This window comes from Columba livia, chromosome 1 (assembly GCF_036013475.1).
Source record: "Columba livia isolate bColLiv1 breed racing homer chromosome 1, bColLiv1.pat.W.v2, whole genome shotgun sequence".
NCBI classification, from domain to species: Eukaryota; Metazoa; Chordata; class Aves; order Columbiformes; family Columbidae; genus Columba; species Columba livia.
Genome location: NC_088602.1, coordinates 131,595,381 through 131,616,804, shown reverse-complemented (window position 1 = coordinate 131,616,804; position 21,424 = coordinate 131,595,381). Strand labels below are relative to the sequence as shown.

General features: G+C 38.1%; 1 long non-coding RNA gene across 1 annotated transcript in view; it reads right to left on the bottom strand.

Moving 5' to 3' along the window:
* Positions 1–1,331, bottom strand: part of LOC110364904 (uncharacterized) — a 36,532-nt gene extending 35,201 nt beyond the window's left edge. Inside the window, exon 1 of the long non-coding RNA XR_002423999.2 lies at positions 180–1,331. This is a non-coding gene — a long non-coding RNA (uncharacterized LOC110364904). The remainder of the gene's footprint in view (positions 1–179) is intronic.
* Positions 1,332–21,424: the final 20,093 nt, after the last annotated feature.

Sequence of the window (21,424 nt, the reverse complement as noted above, 5' to 3'; positions counted from 1 at the left end):
GGCCGATGAAGGGACTGCTCTAAGCATCTTATTTCCAACATTCATTCTCCTACTGTATATATATATATACATATAAAATATAACTTGTGTGTGGAGATATATATGTAATTTTATATATTTGGTTCATACACACATATATAGATAGATATATAGGCACACACAGTTTAAATTTTACTCACCCCCTTTTCTCCTCTATTAAAATTCCAAATGGCTAAGAGGATTTTCTCAATTTAGTCATACTTTTAATCTTCACTGAAATGAGTGATGACTTCTTATAATAAAAAGTTGACAGGCTTACATTGCGCACCAGTGGATTAGTTTCCCTTGGTGATGAGGTTTTCTTTTGTGCGCCGTGTGTCTGTTTGATGGAGGTTTAACAGAAAGCATTTTGGCAGAAATTGGATGCAGCAGGGATCATCTGGAGATGGCTGCTGTTCGATATTAACTGCACACAGTAACTTTTTATTTATTTTTTTTATTCTTCAGCCAGGTGACAGAGGCAGCTAAAGCATGTTTTCTGCTACTGAAAGAAACAGAAGCATTTGAGGGATGATTATAAAACCAAATGTACGTGCATGATATGAACGTCTTAAATATCATGTTTAATTTTCTTTTGGCCATTGTCTGACAAAAGTATTCGAATAAGGTGTTCTCTGTAAGAAGTTATCAGACCCATGAACATCTGCAACATATACTTTTTTTTTCTTTTAAAAAAAAAGCAAGCAAAAACCAAACAACAAAACCAAAACAAACAAACAAAAAACACAACAGTTTTTCATCCTCAGGGTAGGGGAGAATAGTATGAATTTAAATGGGATACTGTTACAAATACTGTGCTTTCTTAGAATGTGCATAGGCCTAATTATTCCTTGGTGGGGGGAACAAAAAAACAACAAAGCTAAAACCAAACCACCCAAACAAACAAAAAACAACAACGACAAAAAATAACCAACTTTTTCAGCTTTTGAAAGTTTCTGCCAGGCATAAGGAACCATAAACAAATATAACTGCTTCCTAGTATCTTCAGCAATACTGCTTGATAGGTGTGATGAAGGTATGAGACCATTTCAATGTCAATTTGAGAGGGATCCAGTAGTTGTTTTGAGCCACCTGTATGTGCTTTGACATCCACGTTGTTAGCTGAAATCTTATTCTGTAGCAATTGCCTTATTAGTTTATAATTCTTTATCAATAATTGTACTGGACACAAAATGACTCTTGTGTTCATGAACCCTGAATAGGACTGAGTAGCCAAAGGAAGATTTTCTCCAGCTCTTCCGAACTCAAAGCCTGCATAAACCAAGGTTGGAACAGGTGTTGCTTCAGGAGATGTCTACTCTTGCCAGCTCACCAAAACTTACTTTTCCCAAGTACATCTGAAAAAAATTCCATTGAAATCATGTAATTTTTTTTGTAAAACTTTCTAATTTCATGTTATTTTGCCATAGTTAAATCCATAAGAAGAAGCAGGCAGATTCACACTGTGCAAGAGCTGGTCTTTCAGAAAACAAGCCAAGCAAGTACAAAATGAATTCTAAATCAGTTGAACCCAAATAGGTGAATAAATCTAGAAAGTTCAACAGAAATGGTTGAATATGTTTTAATATGGTTTATGCTCATCATGAGTGCTCTTATAATTTGGTTCTGGGTGTCCATATATGTTTGATTTCAATTTTATTTCTTTAAGGAACTTGTATCTAGTGCCAAATAATTACCACTAGAATAATAATGAGCATCATCTGAGCATTTTAGTACTTCAGAATTTTAGCTGACATTTTTAAAATGTAGATGTTTTTGTTTGTTTGTTTGTTTTTCAAATAATAAAAAACAATAGTCTCTCTTCTATTTCACTGAACTTCTGAGAACAGGACCAGTATGTCAATAATAGAGATAGGAAAAGCTTAATCTGCACTTACCTCTGGTTCAGGCAGCCAGCAGTGACAACCTTGCTTTCCTTGTCAGGTTTCAAGAACTCACAATCCTTAATTTAAACACTTGAGAAATCTGTGGAGCCTGTCAGTCTAGTTAATGAAGTCTCCTCCTTCCCTTTTTTTAAACAAAATCTGACTTTCTTTAAAGACCACTTAAAGCATATCTCTGATTATACAAACAGGTTCTGTCCTAGAAGAGTGAATAATCCAATAATACCTCCTTTGACTTGTTTCTCTCATCACCCTCACTGGTTCACTAAGGGAATATAGCTTCTTTAAATGTAAGGACCTAGTCTAAAATAAACAACAGATATATGCCATTTTCAATACAAAGAGTATGCAATACTTGATACAAATTACTGCTTTGATTAGAGAGTTTCTTGATCTTAGGTCATTTAGAAGGTTATGTACATGAATTAATAGTCATTTAAGATTCTCTTAAATATCTATCAAAATACATCAATTTTTTTCACATTTTTACAAGACATTAAACCACCTGCTCAGCATCCCACAGTATATATGAGAGCGCAGATATATGATGACACAGGAAGAGATGCTATGCATTGAATTGTTCAGAAAGTTAGACCATATAATTAGGTAGATTTTGACATCTTAATATTGGTTCTCCAGAGTAGTTAAAGCAATTTATTTAAGAAAATCATATGCTGGAATAAGACTGATACCTCACTGTGCTAAATGCTGTGAAATATGTATTGACATCTCTTCCCCAATGAATTTACAATCCCCCCTGGGACAAAAAACAATAAATTATTTTACACATGGTATTAAAATATGTGGAATGCTTTTTCTCTTTCTATTTTGTATTATAAACATAGAAATATAGAAGAAAAAAATATGTGAACAGCAGAAACCTGAGGTCACATAAGCTATTTATATAAGCTATTTAAACATAGAAAATTAGTAAATATTAATGGTCAGACTGGCTGCCCATCCGCAACAGTCAATTCTGATAATAATTCCTATAGCTTCACAATGGAAGAGAATCTTGAGATGAAACATTTACATCAACATTAATTAACATAATGTCAACACTAATGACGTAGTCATCTATATGTACTGAGGACAGACAACATGAACAGTAACAGATGTAAAAGGATCTATGGCCTTTGATTCCTGAGACTAGCATCACAGCTGGTAGTGGAATTACAACCAAACAAGGCTGGAATTGGAGGCAGGTAGGAGCAGAGATTTTGAGAACAAGTTTAAATCAACATAAGAAAGGTGGAGCTACTGGAGGATCTACATATACTGTAACATAGTCAGAATAAGGGATAGGAACAGAGGTATTTTGAATGTCATGGGAAGTTAGTTGGCTTCAAGAAGGTCAGAGAAGATTGCTCTAAAAGTTGTGTCAGAAGGTAGCAGAAGGCGAGGGATGTGAATGTGGAGACTCCTTACTGAAACCATGCATGGGCCAGGCCAGGCCAGGTATACATGAAGACACGTGGAAAGACAGGGTTGCTGTCAGAAAGACTGAGTGAAAAGATGGAAGGTAGATTCAGAAAATGATGCCTCAATTAGATGTGAATAACAGCAAGATGACAATGTTGTCTACTATAACCAAACTTCAGAAGGAAGAAGGAAAACAAGTCATTTTAACTACTTGAATTTTAAAACTATAAGGCTGCAAAAAGATCATGTCTGGATGAAAGACAAATACAGGATGATACTGGTTCAGAGTAGAGAAGCAGGTTTCTTAATCAGTGATGTAAATATGATACTTACTCTTAAGTGAAGATCAGTCAAAATGTTTTCATCTGGTTGTAGAGGTATCTGGGAATTTTCATTAAAATACCTTTGATGAAATGGCTTGGATTTACTAATTGTTTTCTAAGGATGTGATAAGGACTGCAGTATAATACCTTAAGACAGGGTAAATATTGTATTTTTCATGTATAGGACTGTCAATGTAGACTTAGATACTTTTATTGGAACTTGGGAAACTTGGCTTCTGAATGCATTGTATGTATAAAGCTATGGAAGTCTTTCATCTAGATGTGTAACCTGTTGTCTGTTTTAATTTTCAGAGGGCTTATCCTGTAAGATTTCCGGTTGAGCAAATATTGTTGACAGGGATTTTCTATTTGTGTACTGCATGTATGAAGCCCAAAACTTTAGACTTTATTAAAAATTATTATATTTTGCTATACAGTATGAGATGGTTGAGCCATCCTTAAATTGGAGCTATTTCCATCTTGTTAAAATTCACCATTATCATACTTCCTGGAAATGGAGAATGGTTCAGTCTGTGGGCTAGAGACAGTTGCAGGCTTTCCAGGGAAAACAAAGTTTGCCCAGTATAACGCAAGAGACATACCTGTGTGCCAAAAGGTGTATTTGTGGTACCAAGATCACAGTTCAAAAGTAGTTATGAATTTCCAGCTTGGACTGAAATTAAAAACAAAAAACAAAAACAAGCCAAACCCCCCCACACACACACACAAAAAGGCAAACAAAAACAAACAAACAAAACATGTCACTCACCAGAAACCTTGTTTTTTATCCAGCCAATAGGAGAGGTTGTTTTGGGACCATGTCTATTCATTTAATTTCACTTATGCTAGCCCTGTCTTTTAGCACTCCATTAGTTTTTGGAATATGCAAATGTTTTTTCCACTTGCTTCATATGCATCAATCTCTTAGCATTTGTCTGTCACTTTTTAACTCTTTCTATTCCAGACTGCATTAGATAGTGGAAAGAGTACAAGTAAAATTGGTCCCTGGAGGAGTTCCCAGAGAGATCTGAAGCTGGAGATTTGGAAGTATTGTTCAACAAGACTTAAAACACTTAAGGTGAATCCCTCTAGCCCTCGTGCAAATTGTTGTCCTAATGTCCCTGGGTCGATTGCTGTAGCCAGGTCCAGGAGACTGAAGATAAAAGTCTGCCCTTCTCCCAGAAACAGCAGTTCACTGGCCATCAGTCTCACAAATGCCGTTTGTCTCTCCACATGCTGACCTGAAATGCAGGTTGTGCTGGCCTGGTGTATTGATTCCAGTTTTCTCTCTGGCTAGGCTCTCTTTAAGCATACTCAAAAATGAAAGCTTTGAAGCTGACTGGTAGCTAATGTGATGCAGGTTCTTCCTTGAGGAAAGAAAGGGACCTGCCCTGAAAGGGCAATTGATTAATTTAGCCTAGAGAAATGTAGTTGCTCAGGATAAGTAATGCCACGGGTCAGAGGCAGAGGTCAGGATGAAACAACATTTTAGTTTCCATTGCTTCTGGAGATGTAAATTTGATTTCTGTAATGAAGGCCGAGGTGTTTGTTGATCAGTGGGCAGGGACAAAAACTCTCTTATGTGTGAACACAGTCCTTGGCAGAGACCCAGCTCATCTCCTGGAAGGACACAGATTGCCCTACATTTGCATACAATATATGATTACTGACACTTAAGCCAGGCCCAGGAAGAAGGCATGTCACCACACATCATTCTTGATACCAGCAGAAAAAGGAGGGACTGAAGTCCTGAGCCTGCATGTCACACGTGGGTTCATGGTTGTATATCCAATGGGGTAGGTGAATCAGGTACAAATTAGGTCCACTGAGCTAAATTTACTGACTTGCAGCCAGCATGTTTCTGCTGAAGTCAGTGGTGTAAGAGAGGTAAAAGTCAATACAGAACTTGGTTGCTTTAAATATGTATGTGAAATACAGTAAGCGTGGCTTTGCATGGCACTTTCTAGCTTTATTACACGAATACATATGTTCCTGCTGATGTAATTCTCTTGAAAGGCATAAATAATGGATATTCTTCATAAGCAGTTGACCCCCTGGAAAGACTGAAATCAGAGAAAGGGAGTTTGAGCTACTTTGCACAATTCAGCTCGCACCTGCACTCAAAGTCACTGGATAAAAGTCAGTTAGAGGAATGCCTGTAATGTGTCATTGCCTGCTGCCTCCAGTGTCACTCTGGTCACTACCACCAAGGAGTCTATTAGATGGAAAAGACAGGGGGAGAAAAACAGTTGAAGTAATGTAGCTTGTTAAACTACTGCCTTTCTAGTCTTTAGGGGCATTTTTATTCTATATTTTTAACCAAGAACAATCATTTTCTAACAGAAGGGGCCTTCACAGGTGTGATACCTCTCCTTTTCCCACAGCCAACTACAAGAATAAAGAAAACAATTCTCAAATATTGTCAGTTCTGAGGCATTTTAATACTTTGTGATTCAAAGACTGCCAAATCAGAGATCAGACAAGCCTAAGATCCCTTAAAGTCTGTATTCCATTTAAGCACAATACATTAAAAAAGCAGGAAAACAGCAGAAAGGACCTAGTTCGCAAAAGGCTCATAGGTTTTTCCAGGAGTAAAAAGCACTATAAAAAGCTAAATCTTGACTGCTGTCCTTACTGATATGTCTGGTCTGTGTAACGGTAACTGCTTCTGATCTGCAGGAACAGGGATTACCTTACCAAAAGAACTGTTGCTTTACTTTTTGCAGATTCTTCTTGCGAATGGTTTGAGAGGACTGGCTAGAACTGGACAAATGGAAAACAGACAGCTTTCTTTTTTTTTTTAAAAAAAAAAAAAACACACAACAAAAACCACCTTCTTTACATGAGAAGAGAATTCAGCTTCTGTTTTTTCTAAGGATATCTGAAATTGCAAATTTTGCAACAGGAGCTGCTACAAGAAGCTAGAAGAACAAGAGCTAGCCGGTGGTACTTAATACTTTCCAGAAGTGTTTCGGCACTGATCTTAAAGTAGCAGGTATACCAGTGTTGTCGGGGTTTTAATCACCAAATCTGGTCTAGGCTTGCACCACACAGGGTTAGAAGGAAGCTCCTATCTTTGGACTTCAGTTGCTCTCATTGTCTAACCACTGGAACAACAGTGGGCAGTATCAAGAAAAACACTAGTGTATCAAAATAAAACATCTAAGCAGTATTATGGACTTGAGAAGGTTTACCTTCATAAATTAAGAAATACAGGTTCTCAAATTACTTCTGTGCTCCTTAGTGATACACTGGCAACGAAAAAAAAACTCAAACCTAGGTCAGCAGGAGAATGGGAAAAACAGTCCTTTGTCTCTCCTCACCCCCCAAAAATTAATGAAGCTCTTTTTGGAGCAAATACAGTCAAATATATTCACAAATTGAGGTGACTTTTTTAAAAAAAGCATTGGTGTTAACAGAATATTGCTGTGGATTTCCAGCTTTGTAAATGAGATGAGACTCCAGCCCACTGTATACGATGTAATTCTGCCCCCCCACTTCCATTCCCCCCACCCCACCATGGTTATGGTATAAACATATCCTGCCTCTTTCATACAGCCACCTGCCATTTTTGCTTTATTGCTGCCAGAAGGTTTAAAGGCATGCTTTTAAATATCTTGAAAGTTTCCTGTTGATAAGAAAAGGTGGTTTTAGCACTTTTAAGTAAACATGAACACACAAACATCACAAATCATGCTTTTTGATAGAATCTGCATTAGCTACATGAAGCATGAGGGACACTACTGTAGGGAAAAGAGGGGAAAAGAGTTCAGTTTCTGGCATGGAGAGCTAGCAAAAGTTAGTTGCAAAATATGGGCTGGATATATACTGCTATATATCAAAACAATTTAGTTAGAATTTGAAAGAGTCTTTGTATGTCTTTTGTCTGGGTAACAATCACTGGGTAGTTCTGCAGGTGGGATGGGTGGTTCTGCAGCAGACAGCTAATACTCATGAGCATTTTAATCTACTGAAGTTCACAAATTGAGGGAAAAAATACCCATTGATGTCCAGGAAAACTACTAAAACACAATAACACAAGTAAGCACTTCTTAAAAATCATTGTACCATAGGTGCTTGGAATATAATTTCTGGAATACTACTGTTATTCCTGGGCAGCTGTCATATTGAGACTTAAAAATCATTCATGTGTGTTTAAACTCTGTCATACAAAACAAGTCCACTCAATGGGCAACAAATTATACCATAGGTGACCCAAAGAGTGAATGTTTGTTATAAATCATGAGTACAGTGCATGGATTCAGATTCTAAACATGACCTCCTGGTTGGGTACCTACAAATACATATCCTCTGTCAAGAATCACAAGCTTTGGGACATCAGCAGAGCACCAGATGCATGTTTTACATAAAGCCCAAACTGACAAGTAGTAGATTTATAGCCTCTGTGTTTGGAACGGTTCCTAGAAGTGTACAAAGAACAATTAAGATAGCCTCTCAGTGGGGGAAAAGTGAGTGGTGTGGTCACGTCACAGAAATATTCATAGCAAAGGACTCCCAACACATTTGGTCTTCTCTCAATTTGAGAGATTTCCATGAGGAGGTTCTCATTTCTAATGGTGTTCTTCAGTATTTGTGACTCAGCATACTTTAATCTGTGAAATATTAGTCTGATCTCCACTATTTGGGTTTGGGTGTGGGGGGTATTGGTTGTTTTGGTTTTGTGTTGTTGTTTTTGTTTTCAGAACTAATTTGACTGAATAAAGCAGGGTAGTTACTGCTTCTGAATTAGATTACTGAAATGTTATAACTTGAAAATGAATACCAAATTTCTGTATTGTGTCAAGGCTCTTGCGCCTTTACCTGAGCAAAGGCATATCACATTCTTGGCAGTTTTACTAGGAGAATGTCTCTACTTTATGTTGAAAAGACCTCTTCTGGAGTAACAGATCCAGTATGGGGTATCACACTCACAGAAAATTATAGACAGATTGGAGCAAATCAGCACAAATAAAAGGAATAATTTGGTCCTGTCTTGTTTGATGTTTAATCTATACCAACTGTGATTGCTGCCAAAACAGAGTCCTGTGTCTGTTCACTTGCTCCTCCTGTTTCATTCACATCTGATCCAGTGCCTAGGACGCTATGAGTTGAGTTGATTACTAGCTTGATGTAAAAGTAGCCCACCGAATTACAGATCATGAAGGTATATGATTCACTGATCCAACCCTAAAGGAAAAGACTGGAACACAGCAGTGTGGGAAGGGGAGATAAGGGCCTTCAGCTATGCCAAATAAAATTAAGTGTGAATCTGTGCTCTGAAGCTGCAGGTCTCTGGGCACCAGAGCCACCCAAACAGCCTGCTGCCTCCTCCACCCTCCCTGATTCACAACCCTCTCCTCTTCAGGGCTCTGTAATCACATCCAGTCCTTTGCACTGATTTTGGTCCTTACTAGAGTCTGTCATCAGCCACTTTAACATAATAGTCCAGTGGAAAGCTACTAGGCTGTTTTTGCTAGGCTTGGTTTCTGCTGTGTGCTTTTTAAGTGTGTGTCATATGGCCACATGTGTTGGCACATAGTGAGGGAAGATCTAGAGACTGGGTTGTGAAGAGTAAGGGAAAGAGGGAGCTTTGAGCAATGCTGAACTGTTAGAAGCTCTGACTTGGGTTTGAGCAGCCTAGAAATCAATAAGTAAAAAGACCATCTTCAATGCATAAAAAAAATCACTAAAAAGAGGTAATACTCCTTGCCCAAAGCTAAAAAAAAGGGGGGGGGGGGGGGAAGATAAAAACTTGAGGGATATTCTGGGCAGTGTTATTCCCTCTCGGTGGAGAGAGATCAACTAGATCATCTCCTGTGGTCTCTTCCAACTCTACATTTGGATGACTCTAACAGTACTGTTCTAACACAGGTTCAAAGAGATAAGCTTCATTTTTCAGATATCAAGATAGCATAATTCATAGAAAAGCAAAATATTAATACCAAGCTGTCCATCTCTAATTCAAGCGACACTTGCTCATATAATTCATTCATCTGCAAAATTTACAAAATTGACCTGGCTGTAATCCTCTTTGTATGATAACAACAGCTGGCAAAATTTCTGGGAGCAGGAAGGATGTCTCTGTGGTGGAGGCCTGGAGCTAAGTTAGGCAATCAACATCTATTCTCGTGGGGTGAAAATAGACATTTTGGGTGAAGAGCAAGTGGATATATCTGATGCAAAGAGTCAAAGCCTACTCTTGTTTATACTCAGGTAGTCTTAAAAAAAAAAAAGGTTTACTTAAGGAGTGGCCACGAAGTGAGAGTCAGAAGACTTTAAGCGCCTACTCCATCTCTTCCCACCTTTAACTCTTTTGTTTGTTAAGGTTTGGAGTCAGTACACTAAACCCCACACTTAACTTCATGCTTATCAACTGGCCCACCTGCAGCAAGCAGGGATGTATGTCTCACTGCACTGGGGCACAATCCCCAGGGGGACAGGACCTCTGCCTCTGTCTGCAGGGTCAGAAAACTGACCACAGCAGCAGTAAAAGCTGCTCAAAAAACATCTTGTCCCTGGCCACCTATTTGCACCTCCTCTTTCTTCAGCATCCTTTTGAGCCCTAAGTGTAGCACTGTGGTAAAACATCAGACTGAACTGATCAAAGCTTTCAATAGAAGGTTTACAAAAAAAAAAAAAAATGAGGTCCTGTGAATAGTTGTGCCAGCCTTATTTAGGAAAGGGGCCTGCAGCAGAGAAGGAGTGAGTACAGTGAGAGGGAGAGGGCAAAAATTTCTTCTGCTGCCTTTCCTATCAAAACTATAGTCTTGGGAAACCACAGCCTCAGCCAGGGGTCCAAGACTGTAATATCAATTAAATAACATTAGAATAACAGGAATGTGTCATTTTTATTTACTTGGAGCTATCTTCAATTTGCACCAGAGTAACTGAGAAAAATTTGGGTTAGGGTAAGAACTTTCAAGCTGTCGTAACAAAACTAATATGGAAAGACTGAGATACGTCTCTAATGGCAGGAGTAGAATATTTATGTCTAACAGGAGAATGCTGGGATTGCAAGTTCATTTTTTTTTTTCCTTCCCTGTATCTTCAAAAGAAAAAAAGGAGAAAGTTCCAGCTATAAAAGGTATTCGTCAAGAACAGCCATCGGCCAGGACCACAAATGAGCAACTCTAGTATGAAAACACTTTCAAAGTTCTAAATGAGTTGTCCCTGTGGTAATAAAGAAAGGCTGTTTTACAGCATGACAGTATGTAAGACAGCATTGTCAGCTATAGTTTATTTAAAGCACAAGGCCTGTAACAGGAAAATAATGACTTTAATAAAATTTACTATTGACTTTGTAGGCTAAAATCTTTCTGTCATCAGGAATACAGAAAAACAACCTGCCTGAAAGCCCTTCACTTAAATATATTCCTTTAATATTTCAAAGCAACTTGTGACTTTTTTTTTTTTTTTTTTAATATACATGGTACTTCAAAAGATACTGTAGTGGGGTGGAAATTAGTATTTTTAATAGAAAGTTGGAATTGCTTACATAAGGGAAAAACTGGTAATGACCTATGACACTGTCTACTGAAAGCAACATTTGAGGAAACGGCAAAAGCAGTTAATGCAATTCCTTGAAAAGCTGCATAAAGCTATGTCACAAATGAATGATTTATAAATTACTGAACGTCCTTCTCATCTAGAGGATATCTTTTAATCATGTGCTGTAGTTTTCTCTGAGTGAACTCCAAAGAGCCTGCTGCAGAGATACACAGAAATCTACAGCATGTTAACAAGGTTGGGGTCACTTCTAAGAATTGAGGGGGGAGCAAAAAAATAAAAAAACCCTCACATTCAGTATGATTTTACTTTCGAACCAATTTGATTAAATGCAGTATAGCTTGCTGGTAGTGTGTAAGAGGTCATGCCTATTATATGAAAAACTGCAGAATTTTCATTCCTTTAATGTTTTTTTTACATAGTTAAAATAAACTGTGGTAAAAAGTTTCTCAACAGCGTATGACAGCTCAATTTAGAGGTGAAACCTTTTAATAAAATCTCATGAAATGAATGCTTTGGTTTATGCACTCTGTTTGTGTTTCCCACTGGAGTGCTTAGCATTGTGAAGCAACTATTTCTTTCTTTACTGCTGCAGAACATCACGAAGGAGAGTCTGGAGCCTTAGAACAGAAAAATGTAGCTTAGCCGCAGTAAAATTTTTGATGGAGGAATCTTAATTTACAGCAAAAATGCTTTCCTCTTGACTTTAAAAAAATGCTATTGTGCATTAATTTACATTGCAGATAATTAATTAAAAATGAAGAAAAATATTCCATGGAGGCTTTTTAGAAAGGACTCTTGGGGTCCAGAAATAGTATTAAGAAGGGAACCAATTAAAGATTTATCTGAGAATGAATAATTTTGCTGGGACTTTGGCACTGGAACTGGCTGAAGTCACATTTGTTGTGACTTTGTCTTATTTCATGCACATCCAAAAATCCTTCTTATATTTGTTAAGGGGTGTATCAAGGAAGAAGTAATCTTTCCATAAGAACTCCCAAAAGTTTAAACATGCAGTTCATCGAAAATGTAGTTCATTTCCATGTTCAGAAATGCAGAGCTTATTCCGCTTGAGGACTAGGAAGGCAAAAAAGGGTGGGGATCAGAGCAGGACCAAGTCAGACAGAAACAACCTCTTATGTCATATGAATCATACTGACTCAGCCTGTGCATACAGCTGACATGTTATTGAGTGTTGCCAAGTATCAAACAGCCAGTATAACATCAATCACTGGGAGGAAGTATCCCATTGAATGAATGCTGTGCAGGCCCCAAAGCCATGGTCCTGCCAGGATGTTTGTTTTAAAACACCTGCTAATTTAGCCTTTCATAGTGGCTTAAAAAGCTTTGCTGTAGTATTGACCCTCTGTTTATATGTACGTAGTTGCATGATCTATTGTCTGTTGTCCTTTGTAGGTTTCTGCAGCTAGGAATATGGTTCTTCTTGGCATGTAGTTCTAGCCTTTCACAATTTTATACTAAATCTCCTTAAGTTTGTCATCCTGATACACTGTTACATAGCAAACATACCTGCCAAGGGTTATGTTCATCTCCGTGTCTACTGCCCTTATTTGGAAGCAGTCACCAAGACTTTTGGGGCTAGCTCCAAAGTAATCTTAGAAGAGATACTCTAAAAATATTTGGAGTTTTATAATTCTGCCAGATTTTCGTAAATATCAGGGTCACTAAGGATTCATTACTACTCCTAAATTCTACAGCTGGCTTCAGGCCCATCAGCTATATAGGAACTAGAAAAGTTGCAAAATTTTAGTTTTGTATGACTCAAAGACCCAAGGACAAGAAGAAAAGTGTACTACCACTTACAAATATTTAACCAAATCTTTAAAATAAAATGTAAAATAGAGTGCAGATTTTCTGAGTGGCACAGACGGGGGAAGGAAGACTAAGATGTTTTTCTCTAAGATGCAGACTCAAGGTGTCCCTCCTTCACTCCCTCTACCATACACTTTAATCCTCACCTCATGCCATGGCACTAAGGACTTAGCTAGGGAGTGACCCAATGCAAAGGATTCTCTCACACTTGATCTGTTGCAGGAATATTCCTCAGGCTTCATATTCAAATCAGTGATGCACTTATTTCTGAAATAAGATGTTGAACCCATTTTTAAAAGACCCGCTTTTCAAGACATATCAGCCCTTAGAAATTTATATTATCTTTAGTAAGAAATGTTGAGAGCTCATTGCTTGGAGAAAAAAATCAGGACTAAAGAACCTCAGTCTAAATTTTGGAACATGTCTTAGACTGCAGCTCTTCAAAGTATAGCCCTTAGATTTGATCCAAACTGCAAGACGATAGTTTTATTAATTTCAGCTGGAGGATATTTTGTCTTTTATCTTATCTTTCAAGGCATGTGTGAGCACAGGGAAAGGCTTCAAATCTATAGCTCATCAACTTTAACAACTTTTTTTCTTTTTTAAGACAGTATTCATACAACGTAGAATACAAGACTTTTATTCATTAAACCCTTTCCTGAGGTCCCAGAAACTCCAGCCTTTCTGCTATATACTGGGGAAGAGGAGGAAGAAGGTCAGGCAAGACAAGGGGAAAAAAAAAAAAAAAAAAAAAAAAAAGGAAAAACACAAACAAAAAAACAAAAATACCCCACAAAAACAACAACAACAAAAAAACATTTGCAAGAGGACATTATTATCTCTAAGCCTTTTAAGGTCAGACCTATTTCATTCTGTAGCTGCTCTCTTTGCACTTTTCTATCATTGTTTTGCTGCTCAGTAAACATATTGGTGATCATGAGTTCAACTGCAGGAACCATATTACTTCCAAAATAAAAATAGACATCACTTGACAAAGACAAGCCATGTAAATACTGTTTTCTAATGTGCAACTAAAAATAAAATTTAGTCCTGGGAGTTGAAATGGGAAGCCTAGGCACCTTCTAGTCATACATTCTAAGCCCAGGTAAGTAATTAATAGCTTTATGTCATAGAATCTACATAAGAGATGTCTAAATTATCTAGGATGCTGAATGGCTTAATTCAAGTACACAAAGGATTCTTTAATATTTTCAGCTTTGAAGGATCATCTGACACAGGTAAATAAGGAGCCAATGAGGCAGGTGCTGTGCTGGACCTCATACTTGCAAACAAGGAAAACTGGTTGGGAATGTGAAGGTTGGGGGCAGCCTTCGCTGAAGTGACCACGAGATGGTGGAGCTCAGGATCCTGAGAGGAGAGAATGAGGCAAAGAGTACGATCACATCTCTGGACTTCAAAAGAGCAGACTTTACCCGTTGCAGAGAGCTGTTTGGAGGAATTCCATGGCGTGTGGTCCCTGAGAGATCCAGGGAAGATAGTTGATTTTGCAGGATCACTTTTATCAAGCTCAAGAACAGTCCATCCCAAAGTTTAGAAAATCGAACCAAGGTGATAGAAGGCCTGCATTAATTAACAAGGAGCTCCTTATAAATCTCAAACATGAGATGGAAGCATACAGGAGGTGGAAGTAGGGTCAGAAGAAATATAGAGACTGTTCAAGTATGCAGGAATGCAATTAGGAAAGCCAAAGCCTACCTGGAGCTGAATCTGGTAAGGGACATAAAGAACAACAAGAAGGTCTTCTACAGGTATGTTAAAAGTGGAAAGAAAACCAGTGAAAATGTGGGCCAAATCCTGAATGAGTCAGGAGACTGGTAACAGGTGATATGGAGAACAGTGAGGTTCTCAATGCCTCAGTCTTTACTGGTAGGACCTGGCTTCAGGAACCCAGGCCTCTGAGATATGTGGGAAAACCTGAAGCAATCATGACTTACTCTCAGGGAAGGGGAACCCAGTTAAGTGTATTAAAAAAATCTAGGCATACACAACTCCATGATGACTGATGGGATGCACTCATAAGAGCTGAGTATGCTGGTATATGTCGTTGCAAGGCCACACTTGGTTCTATTTGAAAGATCATAGTGACTGGGAGAGATTTCTGAGGACCAGATGAAAACAAAACCTCTGTCTTCATGAAGGGTAGGAGGAGGATTTGGTGATCTACAAGCCTGTCATCTTGATACCTGGGAACATGATGGAGTAACTAATCCTGGAAGCTCTTTCGAAACACGTGAAGGACAAAAAAGTGACCAGGAGTAGTCAGTATGGATTCATGAAGCAGAAATCATGCTTAATCACCCTGTTGGACTTCTATGACAACAACGAACTCAGTGAGCAATGGTCAACTAGTAGATATTGTTTATCTTGACTTTTGCAAAGCTTTCAGTACTGTCTCCCAAAACTTCCTCATAGAAAAACTGATGGATTATAAATTAGATAAATAGACAATGAGGTGAACTGAAAACTTGAAGAACTGCCAGGCTCAAAGGGTTATGACCAGCAGGATGTAGTGCAAATGTCAATATTGGTGCCATCACTGTTTAATGTCTTCATTAGTGATCTGAACGGTGAAGCAGAATGCACTGTCAACTAAGCTATGAGGCGTAGTCAAATGTGCTGCCACCCAGGGAGATACTGAGAAGTTGGAGAAATGGGCCAGCAGGAATTTCAGAAGTTCAACAAAGGGAAGCATCAGGTTCTGCACCAGATGAGGAATATCTCCATGCACCAGTACACTCTGGGGACCTACCAAATAGAGAGCAGCTTTGCAGAAAAGGACCTGAAGGCCATGGTGGACAGCAAGTTCATGTTGAGCCAATGGTGTGCCCTGGAGGCAAAGAAAGCAAACAACATTCTGGCTGATTTGAAGAGCATTTCCAGCATGTCAAGGAAGGTGGTGTTTCCCTCAGCTCAACACTGATGAGGCCACATCTGGAGTTCCGGGTTCAGTGAAGAACTGTGAAGATTATTAAAGAACTGGAGCATCTGTCAGATTAGAAGAGGCTGATATCTGGGAGTGTTCAGCCCAGAGAAGTGAAAGCTTGTGAGGGATCTGATCAATGTGTATAAACTCCTGATGAGAGGGTTTAAAGAAGACAGAACCAGTCTCTTCTCATTGATGGCCAGTGACAAGAAAAGATACAGTGAGCACAAATTTTTTTTACTATGAGGGAAGTTGGACATTTGAAGGGGTGGTCCAGAGTGTCTGTGGAGTCTCCATTCTTGAAGACTTCAAAAGCCTGACTAGATATGGCCCTGGGCAACCTGCTGTAGCTGACCACCTTTTGAGCAGGGGTGTCCAGTTAGACAGACTCTAAAAGTTCCCTCAAAACTCAAGTATTCTGTGATTTTTTTTTTTCTCATTATTATATGTAAAATTTCTGTGGTTGGAGATCACATCATACACAGACAAAAGGGAGAGCTAAATCTGGTTGCAGAGGACCACTTCCCCTTCAGCAAAACCCAGGAAATCTTGTTTTTCTCTTCTTCTTTTCTCCCTTCTTGTTTTCTTGCTTTGTTATTCAGTTGAGAAAAAGGTTTCTGGCTTGTATTGATTGCTCAGCTCCATATTTCCCAAAAGATCCCATATTTGAATACTTTTTTTTCTTCTTTGTTATCGCTAATCATTTTAATAGAAGCTGATCCTGCTCCTGAAGTGTTTGGTAGGAACCAAGACAATGGCTTCAGGCAAAGCCAGCTTGAGACACTAAATTGTAGGCTGTTTACCATAATGGAGTGTGAGGGATGTTTAAAGCTCTAACAGTAAAACTTCTTCACAGGCATTGAACTGTTTGAATGACACCATGTACAGGAAGTTCCTTTTTGAAGATAACAGTTATAAACACTGACTTCAGTACAGTTCAAGATGCAGCTGTACCTTCCTTTGCCCCGTCCTCTATCATATATGGAGAGAACTCTAACTAGCATATAGAGATGCCTCATGAGCAAATATCACTACAGCTTCAAGTAGATGTTTGGTTACAGTTGGAGTTATCTACAGCAAACTCCCAGACTCCAGAAGAAAGTTGTTTTCAGGAACATCCTTCTTGTCTAGATCTTATCATAATTTTATTGAGAAAACTTTTATTCTTCAGGAGGTGTTCTGCCCTTTTATTTTTCTGAATCTCATTTGCAATCTTATAATAAAACAAAAAATGCTGATTCCCTTGTGTTTTACAATCTCATTGACCAAAGTGTAATGCATTCCTTTTTCTCCAAACCGTTTAAGAGGCAGGTAATTTGAACAATTCTAGTATCTTCCTTGCTTTTGTATTCATACGGTATAAACTAAAATTATGCACAAGATTCATCAAAGCTGAGCTGTGCTGCTAAGAAGTGTGTAACTCAGCTTTAGAATGAGCCATTTAAAGAAGTTATTGATGCCAACATTAAATTTACAATTATTCATAAAAGAAAACCATTTGAAGAATTCCCCATGCTGCAAGTACACAAAATACTTTGCTACGCTTAAGAAGTTACATTTATTAATAGCCCTTTTTGCCAGAAACTCATTTCACCAAAGGAAACTTCCTCCTCCAATGGGAATAAGAATCACATGAACGTCACAGATGCTACAAGTTTATTCACCATTAAAGAAAAAAAAACAACAAAACAAACAAACAAACAAACACCAACAAAAACCAAACACATTCAACTATCGCATAACAATGATGTTTCAAAGTAGGTACCTGTCTAAAATGTAGGACATAAGAAAACTTAGATGTAAGAAATTGCTCTAATTAATGAACATTATTAACTATACCTTTTTTTCCCCCTTGGGTTCCTACATAGTGCTAGAAATGCTTCATACAAATATTGTTATATTAACATTTAACTTATGTTACATATGATATGGAAATTCCTTTATTGATGATGCTTCACTTATTGTCTTGCAGTGACAGTATATAGAGATCTCTAATCTAGGGCCTTAGTTTTCCAGCCAGCTGGGCTTCAACCTTATTTAGAAACATTTTTAGAAATACCTTTATTATCATTGGAATCAAGAATCTCACATTGGCTTTGATAGAATATGCAGTTGATCAGTATTTCAAAAATCAGAAAGAGCTGAAGCTAGGAAAACAAAGATTAGGGGCTCCAAAAGGTATATGTGCATAACCCATAATTCAGGAAAATAACATTTTTAAAGTATAAATAGCTAGGCTATAAAAACAGGTTCTTTTTATTAAGTGGGATTTTTTTTTTTTTTTTGCATAGAAGTTTTGGTACAGATATGAAAATTCATCTATTTAAGGCTGAAGGAACTTAGACTTCTAAATTTTAAAGTTTAATTTTTTCTTTCAATAGGAGCTGGTGAAAAAAAAAATCAAAGGTAGAAATACCTATAAACCCAAACTCTTATTCAAAGCAGTTAATAACAGAGTATACAGGCACCATTTATTTCTTCATATATTACTATAACGTGTATATGTCTTTGTTCTCAGTATTGGTTTGGATATTTTGTTTGTTTTTTCTAGTATCTCAACCTTTGCATCCTTTTTATATAAAATTAAAAATAGAATGGCAGATAATGTGAAAAAAGAGATATTTTAATAAAATTGAGAGGATATTATGAGGGGTTGTTTTCTCTCTTTTTTGAAACAATCTCTCTGTAATGTAGATGAGGAGGACAGGCCAATAGTTTCACGTTGGTTGTAGGAGGACTCTATTTGACTGAATAGGGTGGGTGGCTATCCTTCTGCTGAATATGGTTTTCAGGTGGCCCTAGATATGGACTACTATCACCATCTTCCCTTTTTTCAGAGCAATCTTTATGTATTTGGCAAAGTCTTCCAAGAAATAAGGAATTCACCTGCAGAGTTTCTTCTTTGAAGTAGTTCCTTATCAGCTTGTACCCATCAAATGCAACCAGCTTCTACCTTTCTTAGCTGGCCTAGAATGTGTTCAGACATCATCTGTCCAAGTTCTCTACACCTACCTTTTCAGCCACTATGTTTTTAAACAAGTGCATCAAAGCACAAATTCAGATTTTTTTTCATTCAATCTGTAAAAAGTTTGTGGATGCTCCAAAACATGACATCTGCTTTTGCATGAAAATTGGGAGTTCATGGGCTTGGTTTTGGTTTGGTTTTGTTGGTTTTGGGAGTTTGATTTTTGCTTTTTTTGTATGTTGTTTTGGTTGTTGGGTGGGGGGTTGTTTGTTTGTTTGTTTGTTTGTTTTTTCTTGAGTTTTATACACATAAATTCAAATTCTAAGAGTTCTAATTCAATATCTGAGTGAACAGAGGCAGTAGATCCTCCCTTCCTGCAAGTATCAGCACTAGAACTTGTCAGGACAAGCAGTTACTTGTGAGGCATGGCAGGGTGTAGAGTCTGTGTGGCAAACCCATCAAGAAGGCTATCTTAGGCACAAAAAGGAAAGCCTAAGGTCTGGAAGACTTTGTGTTTCGTGGTTGCAGGAGTCCAGGTGAGGCTTGGCAGCTGGACCATTGTAGAGTTCATGACCATAAAATACCAGAGGCTGTGCCTAAACCTCAGGCAGGCTGAGATCCATGAACCAGCTGCTGGACATGTGAAAACCTGGCTCTGCTGAGAGCTGTGAGGCAGGATCTCAAATACCCCAAGTGACAATGCTGGAATCCCACCTTCCTGAATTTCCACAGTCTGTACAAAACAGGGGGAGTTCAGAGCCTGAAATCCTCAGCAGAAAACTCCGAAGTCTATGGCTCTGGGGTAGAAAAGAAAAATTCAGAACTATGAAAGGGTGCCTCTGAATAATTAGAACACCCTTTTCAAACTGCGTTTACACATTTTGGAGCTAGGCTCTTCTCGGTGGCAAACAATGATAGGACAAGGGGTAATGGGATCAAGCTGGAACACAAGAGGTTCCACTTAAATTTGGGAAAAAACTTCTTCTCAGTAAGGGTGACAGAGCACTGGAACAGGCTGCCCAGGGAGGTTGTGGAGTCTCCTTCTCTGGAGACATTCAAAACCCGCCTGGACATGTTCCTGTGCAACCTCACCCAGGCATTCCTGCTCCAGCAGGGGGGTTGGACTAGATGACCTTTTGAGGTCCCTTCCAATCCCAAACATACTGTGATACTGTGAACTTAATGACATACTTTTAGTCAGAAAAATACAGTTCAGTGGTTCTGAAGTGGTCTTATTTGAGTCCTTGATTATGCAAATCATTTTTTAAAATTATGTACATCTGAAAAACTCAGAACTAATGAATAGAATAGAATAGAATAGAATAGAATAGAATAGAATACAATACAATACAATACAATACAATACAATAGAATACAATAGAATACAATAGAACAATAAAACAAAGCCTCACATTTGGCTAAATCTGGTTATGGCTTATCACCAATATAGGCAGTAAATAGCGCAAGTCTGTGGGCTGATTTTCTATCAGTGGTTAGAGACCATTAAGCATGCTCCTACAGTACATGTTACAGTTTAGCTTCATCTGAAAGGAATGCATTTCTATGGTTGGAGAGCTCGCTATGGTGTAAACCACAAGTGGCAGGGACAAAAGTTTTCACATCAAACCACACTCCTGATCAGGATTACATCTCTAATACAGTTGCACCAAGAAACAGTTTAGGTCTTTAGATTTTTTTTTATTACATCAGGAACTTCTACTTTTATATGGTTTTAGATTGGCCTGTCTGCTGTGTCAGTTAAGGGGACCATGACACACTGATGCCAACCTCCATAGCTCTAACTTGGCTCTTAGGGTGCTTGTGACCTAAAAAGTTGACTCTACATGCTCCGTTCTTAAGAGAGTTTTTCCTGACTTCTGTCTGTAGCAGCATCCATATTTCCATAGTAGTACTGTCAGGCTATGGATTAATTATCTGCTTTTACATGAAACATGTATTTTATTTCTTCTTGCACTGTTATATCCATAACAACTCATTCTCAATCTATTGCAGGATTTAGCCAGATTACTTAGAGGGAAGTCAAACAGACTTTTATTTTGCCGGTGAGGTCTATTTTATTTCCTGTTTAATGCAAAATAAGGTCACATTTTTTTTTTTTTTAATCTAACATCGGTTTCACTCATCAAGCTAGGCTATTCTAAGACCTCTGTTCAAAGGACTCACATGGGCCAGAGAAGATAAATATGATAGAGTAGGGTTATGCATCTGGCTTCTCAGAGCAGATGGATGTCTTAACTACTGACTCTTCTGAAATGAACGCACTTGGTTCTCTTCTTCCTTCTCTCTCTGGAAATTAAAATCTGGACCTGTGAAATTTTTTCCAATTAAAGTTTCAATGGTTTTGGCATGTTCCAACAAAACCATTGCAACAAAAATGCCTTATACATAATTGGTTGAGCCAACAGATGTCACATTATGGCTTAAGCCCTCCTGAGCACTAAGGATCAGAAAGTGGCATTTTTAATAAAAGAGCTTTTTCGTCAGTAAA